The sequence below is a fragment of the Rutilus rutilus genome (genome assembly GCF_951802725.1).
Source record: "Rutilus rutilus genome assembly, chromosome: 20".
NCBI lineage: Eukaryota > Metazoa > Chordata > Actinopteri > Cypriniformes > Leuciscidae > Rutilus > Rutilus rutilus.
The window spans coordinates 3,806,039-3,819,552 of record NC_140225.1 but is presented as its reverse complement, the minus strand read 5'-3'; the positions used below and the strand labels follow the sequence as shown (position 1 = coordinate 3,819,552).

At 39.1% G+C, this 13,514-nt stretch overlaps 1 protein-coding gene across 3 annotated transcripts in view; it reads right to left on the bottom strand.

Annotated features, from left to right (window-relative positions):
- Positions 1–13,514, bottom strand: part of slc29a1a (solute carrier family 29 member 1a) — a 59,109-nt gene that overhangs the window by 21,900 nt on the left and 23,695 nt on the right. Inside the window, exon 2 of one of the 3 annotated variants that reach the window (XM_084391580.1) lies at positions 4,296–4,328. The exons of 1 other annotated variant lie outside the window; for it this stretch is intronic. The gene's annotated coding sequence lies outside the window, so the exon portion shown is untranslated. Of the gene's footprint in view, positions 1–4,295; positions 4,357–13,514 lie in introns of those variants that run through there. One more of the 3 variants, XM_084391581.1, reaches the window with a different exon arrangement.

Here is a 13,514-nt window from a genome sequence, read left to right as displayed (position 1 = left end):
ACATGAGTTACATTAAGAACATTTCTATAGTACTGAGAGCTCACTGTCTCGATCCATGATACAGCTCACATGAATCTCATCTAAAGATCTGTGAGAGTGCATGAGAAGTGCAGGAACATATACTGTCCAAACGACGAGCAAATGCATCAGCACCATGGCACTTGAAGGAAACTCAACTAAACACCATAGAAAGCAAGACTGTCATTAAAACGGAGTCAAAGCAGGTGCTTTCTTTTAATCGTAAACGTTCCCCATCAGGACCCAAACATCAACAACTAACCCTTTCCTACTGGTGTGTAAATGTGGCAAAATCAAAACTAGTTATCTTTTATTGGCTAAATTACATTTCACAAAGAACAACAAAACTTGAGTCCCAAGAAGCATTAACTAGCTCATAGATGACCAAAAAGTTAGAGTTAGACATGGACCAAACGTCAAAACTCTTATTTTGATTTCATGGGTCTTTAAAAGTCAACTCGCATAATTTGTTTGCAAATGCCACTTCATTGCAGCAGTTTGTATACACAGAATTAGAGAATGAGATACAGATGGTGCTTTTGTAGTTTGAAAGACAATAATGTATAGAATGAACAAAAATACTTATTTCTAATCCAAGAGAAAGAAAGGTTAGTGCAACGCTTGAATAATAAAGGAATCGAAATGACACAATATTCCACACAAATCATCCCATGCGGGACTCAAACCCACTATCTCTGGATCAGATGCCTGTCACTTATCTCATTGCACCACTGGGAAGACGTGCATTCACCAAGATGCCGATGTTCCATCATTCAAGTGAGAATCAACTCAAAACGAATAATTTTGTATGCGCCACGTCTTATTTATTGAGTTCCTTCTCAGATAGACACCATGTCTGGAACTGAAGCATCTTTGCACCACTTCTGGCCACAGTATCTATTGCTGTCCGGGCGTGTGCCACACAGGATTCGAACCCACGACCTGAATGGTTGGTTTAGCAGCTTGCGCCACTCAGTTGACGCTGACTTACCAAACTGCCGAGGAGAGGCTTCAGTGTAAGAATTAGCACACAAAAGCATGTTAACCAGATTAGCATGCTAAGCTATCTTAATGCTAATGTTGCTTATGGTTAACCTGATAGCTGAAGAGCCACAATGCATTTGTAAAGTGTAGCATTTAATATCATGATATTATATTGTAATTAATGGCAATGTCATTGTTTTGTTCTATTATAGCGCCACCAAGTGGTGCAGTTCCACTGCTTTTTTTTATGTGTTCTCAGAGTGAGCCCATACATGTGTCAAATTTGGTGAAAATATCTCATTTTGTTTTAGAGTTATAGACATGTATATGTATGAGAGCAAAAAAAATGACCCATGGGCGACTTTGATTAGATTTTTTTGCCACTTACTATAAATTTTTGACTAAACTCATTTTGATTTGCTAATTTAATTATTAGCATTTAGCCAATGACCTATGTTTCCAAACTTCCTACGGTGGTTTCATCTCGATCTGTCTAACGGTTTCGAAGATATTGGCAAATGTTTTTTAAGTGCTAAATCACAACGCTACACAAACAGTGTTTGGTATCAAACCGACTTGGCAAGGATTCAGGAACCTAAGGAGATGACTTGCATTAAAATAAGTCAACCACACCTAGAGTTATAAGCATTTGAAAAATAAATTTTACCACTAGGTGGCGCTGGTTCAAAACTTTTCAGGCTCTTTCAGGGCATCGTATTGATGACCCATACCGAGTTTCGTAATGACACAGAATGTGTTCATAAAATACAGCATTTTAGTACAAAATTAAAAATGGCCGACGTCCAACATGGCCGATATGAGAAAATTAGATATTAGTCGACTTGGCATGCAAAAATAGCCTTTTTTCATATCTCCGGACCAGTCGCCTCAGGTCATGCTTGTGATGACATGTACCAAGTTTTGTCTGAATACGATAAAGCTTTGCGGACATACAGCCTAAAGTCTGTTTTCGCAAGCGCTACGTAAAATTAGTTTGCACGGTATTTGAGAACGGTTCGACGAATCAACTTGAATTCTTGAGCTTCTTGTCGGCATGGTCTGAAGATGATCTGGTTCAATTTTCGTGAAAATCAGAGCAACCGTCTAGGAGGAGTTCGAAAAAGTATGTTTTTCTGAAAATTAAACATTTTCCAAACCTGAAAATTACGTCATAGGGTGCAATCGAATCGGCTTGAGCCACGTAATCAGAGGAAACAAGGTTTTTGTTCAAAAGGTATTAACATAAACATGAGTGAAACTTTGGACCAGTGGCGCTGGGTATGAAAAGTGGGTATGTGCTATATGCGGCACATAGGGGCGCAGCACCATCGGGGCGCCAAAACGATGGTAAAAAAAATATTTTTTAACAATGCAAAAAAAATATTTTGGGGGTATTTTCTATATGTAGCTGCTGTTGTGCATTTCTAAATCATTTAAACAGGCTAAAGTAGGCACCCTCATAAGATTCCATCATAGAATTTTGGCATGGGGGGGTAATATCGCGAGCGGGCGGGGGCGCCGTGAGCGCTGAGCGAACAGGTACAAGTAGTGAGTTGTCATCGAAAAAGATGGATAAAGCAAAAAAGCTGTCGGGGGCTAAAAATAGAACAGGAAAGAGGGAAAAAGGAAAAGGAGATGGCATGTCAAGGGATGCGACAGCAGCTAAATAAGTGGATGGTGAAAGGCCAGAAAGAATTTTCTTTTTTGAATCTGATCCAAATTTAACACACGGAAGCTTTGGTTTCCGTATAGCGTCCGTCCAGGCACTTTTTGTGTTACTGCCATGGAGCCCAGGAAGCAGCGCTCTAAAGTGTGGCTGAAAAAGCCCGGTGAAACTATAAATAACCACTGAATCAAAATAAAATGTTACTCTTATCTGTGAAATAAGCATGTGACCCGTTTCAACTCCACCACTCAAAGAACCGGAATGAAAAGGAAGAATCTGAATTGGAATCAGAATTGTTACGATCAAAGCGATGACCAACCCTAATTGTTACATAAACTACATTATAGTTAACAGAGAAGGATCTTTGTAGGCTTACTTTAGCATTTTTTAAGGCATTATGTTGCATTGGTTATAATGATAATGTTAATGTTTGTCAATTTGTACCTGTTTATTATTTGTTAACATTGTTAAAATATATATATATATTTTTGGGTGGGGCGCCAAAATTGTTGCTGCATACCCCTCTGACACTGGTAGCTGCGCCCCTGCTTTGGACAGCTCTTGGCGCTCGAGGGATTGAGTTAGAGACTCCAAATTTGCTATGGTGACTGTTCAGACTGTCCTCTATCAATGGCCTCTATTTCATAACTTTCCCGCAAGCGGTTCATAGACTTCCATACGGAAGAATAAGAAACAGAAGAATAATAAGAACGCCAGAACTTTCAGTGCTTGGCCCCAAAACTAATAGCATGCGTGACATGAGGGTAACAAATATTTACTATATGTCATATAGAAGTGAAACAAGCACAACGTTATGGTAGTTTCTTCAGTAACCAGCAATTGGTTAACTGATCTCAGCTGTTCTTTACACATAACAATAACTAGGCTATTATTAAAACGGAATAAACAAAATAATAATAATGTGGCACACGTGGTATTAAACCTGACGTCTGTAGGCTACTATACTTTTCCGTATATAGCCTATGTGGCGGCAAAAAGCACGTGTCTAAAAACTGTCAAAGAAACAATGTAAACAATCATAGCATCATTTCACTTGGCTCTATGTACATTTCAGGTCACAGTCAGACCAATTTACATTTCACCTTACACTAAAGACTAAACATATTCACATAACCCCAAAGAACAGGCTAGAACTATATTTTTCATTTATGAATGATGCCCACACCAAAATGCCCGACACACGTGGCGGCAAGCAGCCATTAACACAAACAGTAGTATGATACTTTATGACACATTAACAAACAAAATAGATATATTTAAAAAATATATACGCCTATAAAAAAAAAAAAAAAAAAAAATAGTAGGCTATAACTACCGCCCAAAGTTTCGCTTTCCAATGTAGTGTCGTGAGTACATTGGCGCTAAATTTAATACATTTTAATTCTCCCGCGCAAAAAAAGGCTAAAACAATACCATGCTGTACGTAAAACCATGTGCTTGAAAACGCGGGTGGCATTGCGCCTAAAAACACCGCAGACTTTTTACTGTCGGTTTTTGAAAATACAGGATTCAAACGAAAACTATTACAACAACAGTAACTCGAACAATACAAGCGTACCGTCAGATATGTGAAGTGAGTTAGTGGAGTAAAAAATCAAGCCCTTACCTTCACGTGCGCAGTAGAAGATGTGGACTGAAACTAAGCCAGAGACAGAGAGACAGAGAGAGAGAGAGAGAGAGAGAGAGAGAGAGAGAGAGAGAGAGAGAGAGAGATGAGCTGTTATGAGGGACTGTACAAACGCACTCAAATGGTGATGGTGAGAGACTATAGCTACACTTTTAATAGTAGGCTACTATTTACATTTTAAGGAATAGGACTACAACTTTTTATCTTCCTGAGACCCAGAAAAAAAGTTTTTTTACTGTATAAATTTTTTTATGCCATTAAATTGTTGCGAGCATAAGAAACAAATGAAAAAAGAAAACATTTTTGGAAAAATATATTTTATTCATATGTTATGCTATGTCCTCTGTAAGTTGTTAAAAAAAAAAAAAAGACATAAAATGACATGTATAGACAAAAATAATGAGGTTTGTTTTTTATTCACCAATCAATTTTTAGGTTTCAGGATTTTTTTTTTTTTTTATCAAACTTTGTATGAAGATGATTCTCAACTATGTTATGAAGGATACAACGGAATTAATTGATAACATACTTTATGCAATATATGGGTAAAATGGCAATAAATGGGTAATCCCATTCAATTAAATGAATCTAATTGCATATTAATGTGTTCTTGGGGCAACATATGAAAAAATAACTAATAATGGGAGTAATAATTGGTAAAAATGTAATAATAATACCTGATATTTAAGAATATTGATATATAAATTCTTTCCCTAGAACTTCTTGTGTCTCTCATAAACATGCTTTAAGTCCTGGTGGACGTTTATGAAATCAATGCCCTGTTCCGTAACAGATTATTTATAAATAAATAAATGCCTGAGGTGGAATGGATAGTGAAGATATAAAAAGCAGCACAAGTGTCCAGAATACATAACTGATAATAAAGCATCCAATGAGGTTCATTGAGAGAACTGATTCCTGAAATCTACACAAATTCAAAACTCTCTTACATTTGAGGTTTTTTTTAATGTTATTTCAGTTTAATTGACTTTATTATTTCTACAATGTGGAAAATAGTAGACTGATAGTGTGTATAATTTAAAGTCGGCTTGAAACGGCTTGTCGAACAAGAAGAAATGTAGGGGCGGGGCTTGGTTTTATCCATGGGGGATTGATTGGATGGTTGTGGTTTGCTATTGGTGGATCTCATGTGAGTGACAGGTTGCCCCGCCCTCACGCCAGTAAACAGAGAAGAGAAGAGATGTCACTGCAAGAGAGAGGGGAAGTTATTTTGATTCAAGATTATGAGGGCCCATGAATAAAAATTATGTCAAAAAATTATTTATAATAAATAATGCAATATTCCATAAAAATACAAACTGTCAAAATAATGATTTCATGGTGACTAAATCTCTGAACACAAATAATTATTCCTTCCTATCAGATACTGATCATCTGTTAACTGCAAACTGCACATTTGCACACAAATATGAAATCCAGATCTTCATTAAATACAGTCTTCTGTAAAATCTAGATGTCTTTCTATCTCTCAGTGAACTGAAAGGACTGCTGTGTTTCTTTAGACATCTACCCACTCTCTCTCTCTCTTTGTGAGTTGAATGTGACATGAGTTGCATGTGACAACAAACTTTCCCTTGCCTGTTGACAGTGACAAACATCTGCTGTTTTGTTGTAGTGTGGAGATGCACTCCTTTCCATGTGAGATTCCACAGCTCCCATCAGAACACAGCTGCACTTCCAGACTTTCCCGGAGGAGCTCACAATGTCTAATTTTCAAGGACATGTTTTGTATGCTACAGTTTTAGTTTTCTGCAATATTCTGTTTCTATCATGTATCTAGCAGTTTTCTAAACTCAGATTGCAAAATTATATGTTCAATTATTGCTATTATTTTATCTTTGCACCCTGGCACAAAAAATATGGCATGCATCATCATGTATTCTTATTTAAAAATCTTCCTAAGTGAATAAAGCATGACATAATATGGAAGAATGCCATTAGGCATCAATAACTGTGACCTATTCTGCAAATGTCCATTTGAAATCAACATGAATTCAATACTGAGTGTTTGTCATAATCTTTCAACAACTTAACGTTGATTACATTTAGTCACCGTTTTAATAAAATCACTATCAGGTCTGACTCCATTCTTGTTAACGAACAGGAACTTTTCATGATGCACTCAATTATAAATGTGCAAAAATACAGGATTTACACTTGCAAATGTCGTTTCGTGTTTTAGACCCACTGTGTGATTCCATAATTTAAAATACAATTTAACAGACGAGTCCAGTAAACATGTTGATGTTCATTCTCAAAGCACTTTAAATGCATTCTGTCTTGTTTACGTCTGTATTGGGTCCTGTGTCAGAAGAATTTGTATGTTTAAAATAGAACTGGCAAGCGTTTTGTATTCTTTTGGGCTGCCGCTTGAATATAACCATGAGGTTAGACTCTGTTTGCACTTAAAGTCCGACCGCTTCCACCTACACCCTGTCTAGTCTAAAACCAGCCGTGGTTTGAGTGAGACAGTCCCTCCATGGATATGAGGTTTAACAAGTAAACATCCAGAGAAAGTGAGAGGAGACAAAAACAAGCACTTCTTGGGCAATAAAACTCAGAAGGACAACTGTTTGATACCATCGGCTTTAAAATGAGTGCAACAAACTTGTAGCATTTAGACTGACGGCCAAGAGGCTTCACCGCTATACACTGCCTCCATTTAGTCATAACCCAGACAGATCCGGCCCACATCTGGTGCGTGTGGAATACACGTGTACCAGATCAAGTCACACCGATCCATGAGATGAAGGGTGAATGAAATGACTCAGTGATTGTGCCGTTCACTGGGATCATAAGCTCTGTTTGCTCCAGGATGAGTGTTAAGGAAATTCAAATAAAAGTCACTTTGGATGGAAAGAATCTGTTAAAAAACAAGCATTTGATATGAAAGAAAAAAGAATGTTTTAAGGGTAAATGTGAGTCATCATCTTTATGAAATAAAATTACTGACACTATTTTTCTAAGGTCAGTTGATCTGGAAAGAGGGGTGCTGCAAAAGAAAGCTGAATTCAATCAGTAAAAAGTATATCATGATAAAGAATCACCCGCCACCTTTAAAACAATCATGTTTTGTTGCTTTGCAGCCTGAAATGAAGACGCAAATGGACACCGTTTTTTGTTTTATCCAGCTGTATTTACTCAACTTATAACATCCAAGTGAAAGATATAACACCAACATGTCAGAAAAAAACAGAATCACTGAGTTAGAAAAAGTCCACAAACGGTCGCCATCAAATTTATCTGAACTTGAGCCGTTCTGCGAAGAAGAGAGTCTAGATGTGCAAAGTTAGTGGAGACATATCCCAACAGATTAAAGGCTGTAATTAAAGCAAAAAGTGGTTCAACAAAATACTGACACAATGGGATAATCCTTTTTCCAACTCAATGATTCTGTTTTTATATTTTATTGTATTTGTTTCTGGCATGTTGGTGTTAAATCTTTCACTTTTATGTTAAAATTTGCACTGAGTGAATACAGCCAGATAAAAAAAAAGTAAAAAAAAAAAAAAAGTGTCTGTCTTCATTTCAGGCTTCAAAGCAACACAATTAGATTATTTTACAGTTTTTCTCAAATGCTAAAACACATTTCACAAACGTTTCCTCCATGTTCCCCAATGTCTAAACAACACCTTTTTCTAAAGCTACATAAACACAACCACACCTTCTCACTTCAAACCTCAAACTTTCAAGAGCAGCTCGAAGCTTTCAAAAATGTAAACACTATACACATCATTACACACTACAGCAAAACAATTGAAAACACAATGCTCAATTTGTGAGAAGGTTCTTTGTTTCATAACTGCCAATGCATATTTTTTGAAACTTTACAGTAATGGATCTTCTTAGATCTCTGCAGAGGATTAGGCATTTAGTGAGTTCGTATGAAGAGTAAATCTATAGTAAATTCTGCATGTACACTACTGTAACACAACTCAATGCAAAAACAGAATCTATTGCACACAACAGTACTCTTGAAAACATGATCAGGGTGTGAAGTTTTTTTATTTACTTTATTCACACCACACACACCACAATCACTATGCGGCATCATGTCGCTGAGCTGCATCGGGCCACATCACCTCATCCACGTCGCAGGCTATATTGTCTCTTGCCAGGCACCGCGGGAAAAACGCACTGGAATGGCGAATCCATCCTTGGAAGGCCTCCACTGGGATGTCAACACAGGCCAGCTCCATTGCCCTTAGGAGGTTCTCTCTAGTGTATGCTTGTCTGTCATAAACCTTCCATCTCCACGATGAGAAGAACTTCTCTATAGGGTTCAGGAAAGGGGAGTAGGGTGGCAGACAGACGTTTAAAAAGTGGTTACTGTTGGTGGTGAACCACTCTCTGATTTGGTTTGTTCTGTGGAAGCGTACATTGTCCCAAATGATCACATAAATGTGATGTGCGGGCCCAGGATGGTGTTGTTGGCGGTCCAGGAGGATGTCTTTTAGCTCCTCTAGGAAGGTGAGGAGACGTTGGGTGTTGTAAGACCCAAGGACAGCATGCCGGTGGACAAGCCCCTCCAAAGCATGGCCGCACAAAGAGTAATATTACCCCCCCCCCGTTGGCCAGGAACCTCAGTGATGGCTCTTTGGCCAATGATGTTATGGCCTCTTTGCCTTCGTTTCTGCAGGTTGAAGCCAGCCTCATCCAGGAAGAGGTACTCATGAGGTCTGGCCATCACGTCCAACTGTAATATCCTCTGTGAAAATGTGAAAGTGCACACGTGTTCAGAACAACAGTCAATCAGGTAGCACAGTATTGTCCAGAAGTAATGTAGGCCACTGAGCAACACAGTATGTCCACTAACTGTACTGTGAACATGGATGTATACTTACTTGCACATACTCGTAACGTAGGTCTTTGTGTCGTGCAGAGTTGCGCTCAAAGGGAACCCTATAGACCTGTTTCATCCGCATCTTTTGGCGCCGGAGAACTCGGTCTATTGTGGCCAAGCTGACATCATCAATGCTCTCAAAGTTGACATTATCGGCAATGACTTTGTCTCTGATCTCCCGGAGTCTGATGAGGTTGTTCTCACGAACCATATCCACAATGAGGTGTTTCTTGTGCCGCTGTAAATATGGCAACCCTCCCACCTCTATGTGGCATTCTTTCAACTCTAAAGAAAGTAACATGTGTTGTCAATTGACATGTTTTACAATACAGTAACAACTGATTTGAAACCAATAGACTACTTTCACAGGCTTGTAAAATTGTATTGTGACAAAGAAAGCAATAGAGTACAATACGTGTTGTGTTGTCTGAATACCCTGATAATGGTGGCCACGGTGAACCTACTCAGGTTTGGACGGACTCTTAGTCCTGCTTCAGCCATTGTCATGCCATGGACAATGACATGGTCAATGACTGTTGCTCGCATCTCGTCCGTAATGATGGTGCGAGGTTGTCTTGCTCTCCCTCCTGGACCTTCTCCTCTCCCTTGTTGGCCTCCTTCCTCTTCCTCGTTGGCCTGCTCCTCTTCCTCCTCTGATTTGAACTCCTCTTCCTCGTTGGCCTGCTCCTCTTCCTCCTCTGATTTGAACTCCTCTTCCTCGTTGGCCTGCTCCTCTTCCTCCTCTGATTTGAACTCCTCTTCCTCGTTGGCCTGCTCCTCTTCTTCCATGGCCTGCTCTTCTCCCTCCTCTGACTTGAATTCCTCTTCCCCTGACTCTGCCTTCATCCATTGTGTTTGTTTGGAATCTTCAGCAAACTGTGCACTCTGAACTTGCTTTTATACATGTGGTCACAGCATTAGCAACAAGTGTCTTCAATTTTGAGTCGTTGTGTGTAATGAATGACGCCAGGTGTGTTCATTGTGTTCAAATATTGCTGACTGTGGCAAGTATTTTGCATCACATGAGCTTTCATTTGAGAATATGAGCAGAGTTCTTTTGCAACTTGTGTTTTAGCAAGGAAAAATGTGTTAAGATTTATGAGAACGGAGGATTGTGTTTTGTGAATTGTGTCTTCATGTGAAATGTGTTTATGATATTGGAAAATGATGGCTAGATTTAGTAAATGTGTTTAGACAACTGGTCATTTGGTTTAGAGGATTGGCTTTTGTGTTTTAGCATTTGAGAAAAACTGTAATGGGGGGGTGATTCTTTTCTATACCCACTGTGTGTGTGTGTGTGTATATATATATACAGTACTGTGCAAAAGTCTTAGGCATGTTACAGTTTTTCTCGATTGCTTAAACACTATAACCAGGCTTTTGAGCTAAAATCATTTTTGAACTTCAAAACCATAATGCCATTTATCAGAAAGCACACCCATTTCCCTAAACTATAAACACTATTCCCTGTTTTGACACATGAGTCAGATTTCTTGAACTGTCACTGCAAAACTCTACACACAAATCCCTTCATTTCTCATGAAATGACCATGTTGTCATTTAGAAAGCACTAGCATTCAATATTGTTCACTCAAGTCAGCACAGCTTCAGCTCAGTTAGCACACAATTACCCAGGTGGAAACACTAAGAGTCAAAATTTAACACACATCAATCAGATCCTTCAATAGATATATAAAAGGGCCCAAATCAGTTTATTGAGTTTTGGAAAAATGGATCCAGAAAGACATGAAGGAACAGGGATAAGAATGAGGAGGAGGAAGGGCAAGGGCAAGAAGACAAGCAGTCTCAGATGAAATTCAAGCCACTCTAGTTGCCCATGTCTTTGTCAATGGTATGACTATGAGGGAGGCTGGGCTACGAGTAAGGCCAAATTTGAGTCGCTTTACCGTCGCCTCGAGAACCTTTAGGGAGGTGTGGTGGCAAACAAAATTCTATCACTGAATAAGAGACAAACATTTCCAATAGTCTTTGATGAGGTTTATTTTCTTGCAAGAAAAGGCCAGCAGTACAGTCACACAGAGTGTGACAGTGAAGGGAGGGCATCCTTCATCCTTTATAGTCTTGACTCCCAGAATGATCTTTCTAGGCCAATGATGGTATTTCAACCATATGGGGAACATTCTTAGACGTGTTCATCATATTAGCCGCTTTCCGACCAAGTAGTTACAGGAACTTAGTTCTAGGAACTGTCCACTTCTAAACAGTTCTATGAACTACTCTCCCCCAAACTCAGTTTTGCTGTTTGCGTTCGCACTGGCCAAGCGGCCATAGAAACTGGTAGGAGGGGTAAGGGAGTGACGCAAGCACGGCGACTTTTATTTTGACGGCGCAACGGACCTTTATTTTGGCGGCGCTGAGAACGCCAGAGCAAACAATGCTCGCATTCTCTGTTTATTAGTTAGCGATCTGTCTAATAGTACTGTTTAATATGTTATTAGATAGAACTGTTATAGAAAGTAGACAGTATATGAAAAAAAGGTTATTAGCCTATGCCGTGTGGTTGATGTCCACGTGTTGCTAGCTGGGCAGATAAACATAATCATGTTTGGCTCGGTCCCCTCAAAGTTGCGTTGGATTTTCTCTTCAGCATAAAGGTTTAGAGGCCCATCTATCACTGTTTTCCATGTTTGTATAGTTAGTTTCTGGAGTAAATATATAGGCTATAATCTGTGTGTTTACATATAGCTGTTTTAAAAATGGCGGGTGCTGGTGCTCTGCGTGCGTTCGGTCAATCAGCGAACACTAACGTCACGGGTAGTTCCTATAGTGCTGGTTTAGACCCTACTCTGAAGTAGGACCTAAATTAGTTGCTCCAAATGGAGTTCCTAGAACTAAAATCGTTCCTAGTTCCTGCGGTGCGAACAAGCCGACATCCGGGTACTTTAGCCAATAGTTCTAGGAACTGTGAAAAGGTTCCTCCGGTCAGAAAGCGGCTAATGTCTCCTTGAGTGGAGGCCCTCCTGTCACGTAAGAACACTCTTCTTTACCATTCCAATACAATTCCATATTAGAATATGGTTTGTGTGTGCTCTTTTACTGTTACAGTTTTTGCCGTTGCTTGAACACTATAGACCCATGCTTAGACTAAAGTAACACAACTTGAAGCTTTTGTTACCATACCTCCAACACATGTACCCATACCTTAAACAAAAGCGCTGCTTTGCACTCTAGTTGCAATTCTGCAACACACTTACTCCTTTATGCAACACACTTGGTCCTGCATACTAAACTGTATTTCATACATAAGACACTTCGTTCAAAAATGAAATCTCAGGGTGCCATTTGGAAAACACATGTATCCAAAATACAAAACACAATTTTGTGTGCAGAGTTTTGCAATGACAGTTCAACAAATCTGACTCGTGTCAAAACAGGGAATAGTGTTTATAGTTTAGGGAAATGGGTGTGCTTTCTGATAAATGGCATTTTGAAATTTTAAACTGTAAATACTGATTCAGGCAAATTATCAGTGCTGGTACTACTCGACCTCAGTGCTGCATTTGACACTTTCGATCTTAACATACTTCTTGACAGGCTAGAAAACTGGGTGGGGCTTTCTGGGATAGTCCTAAAATGGTTCAGGTCATACTTAGATGGGAGAGGTTATTACAGTTTTTGCCCGTTGCTTGAACACTATAGACCCATGCTTAGACTAAAGTAACACAACTTGAAGCTTTTGTTACCATACCTCCAACACATGTACCCATACCTTAAACAAAAGCGCTGCTTTGCACTCTAGTTGCAATTCTGCAACACACTTACTCCTTTATGCAACACACTTGGTCCTGCATACTACACTCTATTTCATACATAAGACACTTCGTTCAAAAATGAAATCTCAGGGTGCCATTTGGAAAACACATGTATCCAAAATACAAAACACAATTTTGTGTGCAGAGTTTTGCAATGACAGTTCAACAAATCTGACTCGTGTCAAAACAGGGAATAGTGTTTATAGTTTAGGGAAATGGGTGTGCTTTCTTATAAATGGCATTTTGAAATTTTAGTTCAAAAGCCTGGTTATAGTGTTTAAGCAATTGAGAAAAACTGTAAATACTGATTCAGGCAAATTATCAGTGCTGGTACTACTCGACCTCAGTGCTGCATTTGACACTGTCGATCTTAACATACTTCTTGACAGGCTAGAAAACTGGGTGGGGCTTTCTGGGATAGTCCTAAAATGGTTCAGGTCATACTTAGATGGGAGAGGTTATTACAGTTTTTGCCCGTTGCTTGAACACTATAGACCCATGCTTAGACTAAAGTAACACAACTTGAAGCTTTTGTTACCATACCTCCAACACATGTACCCA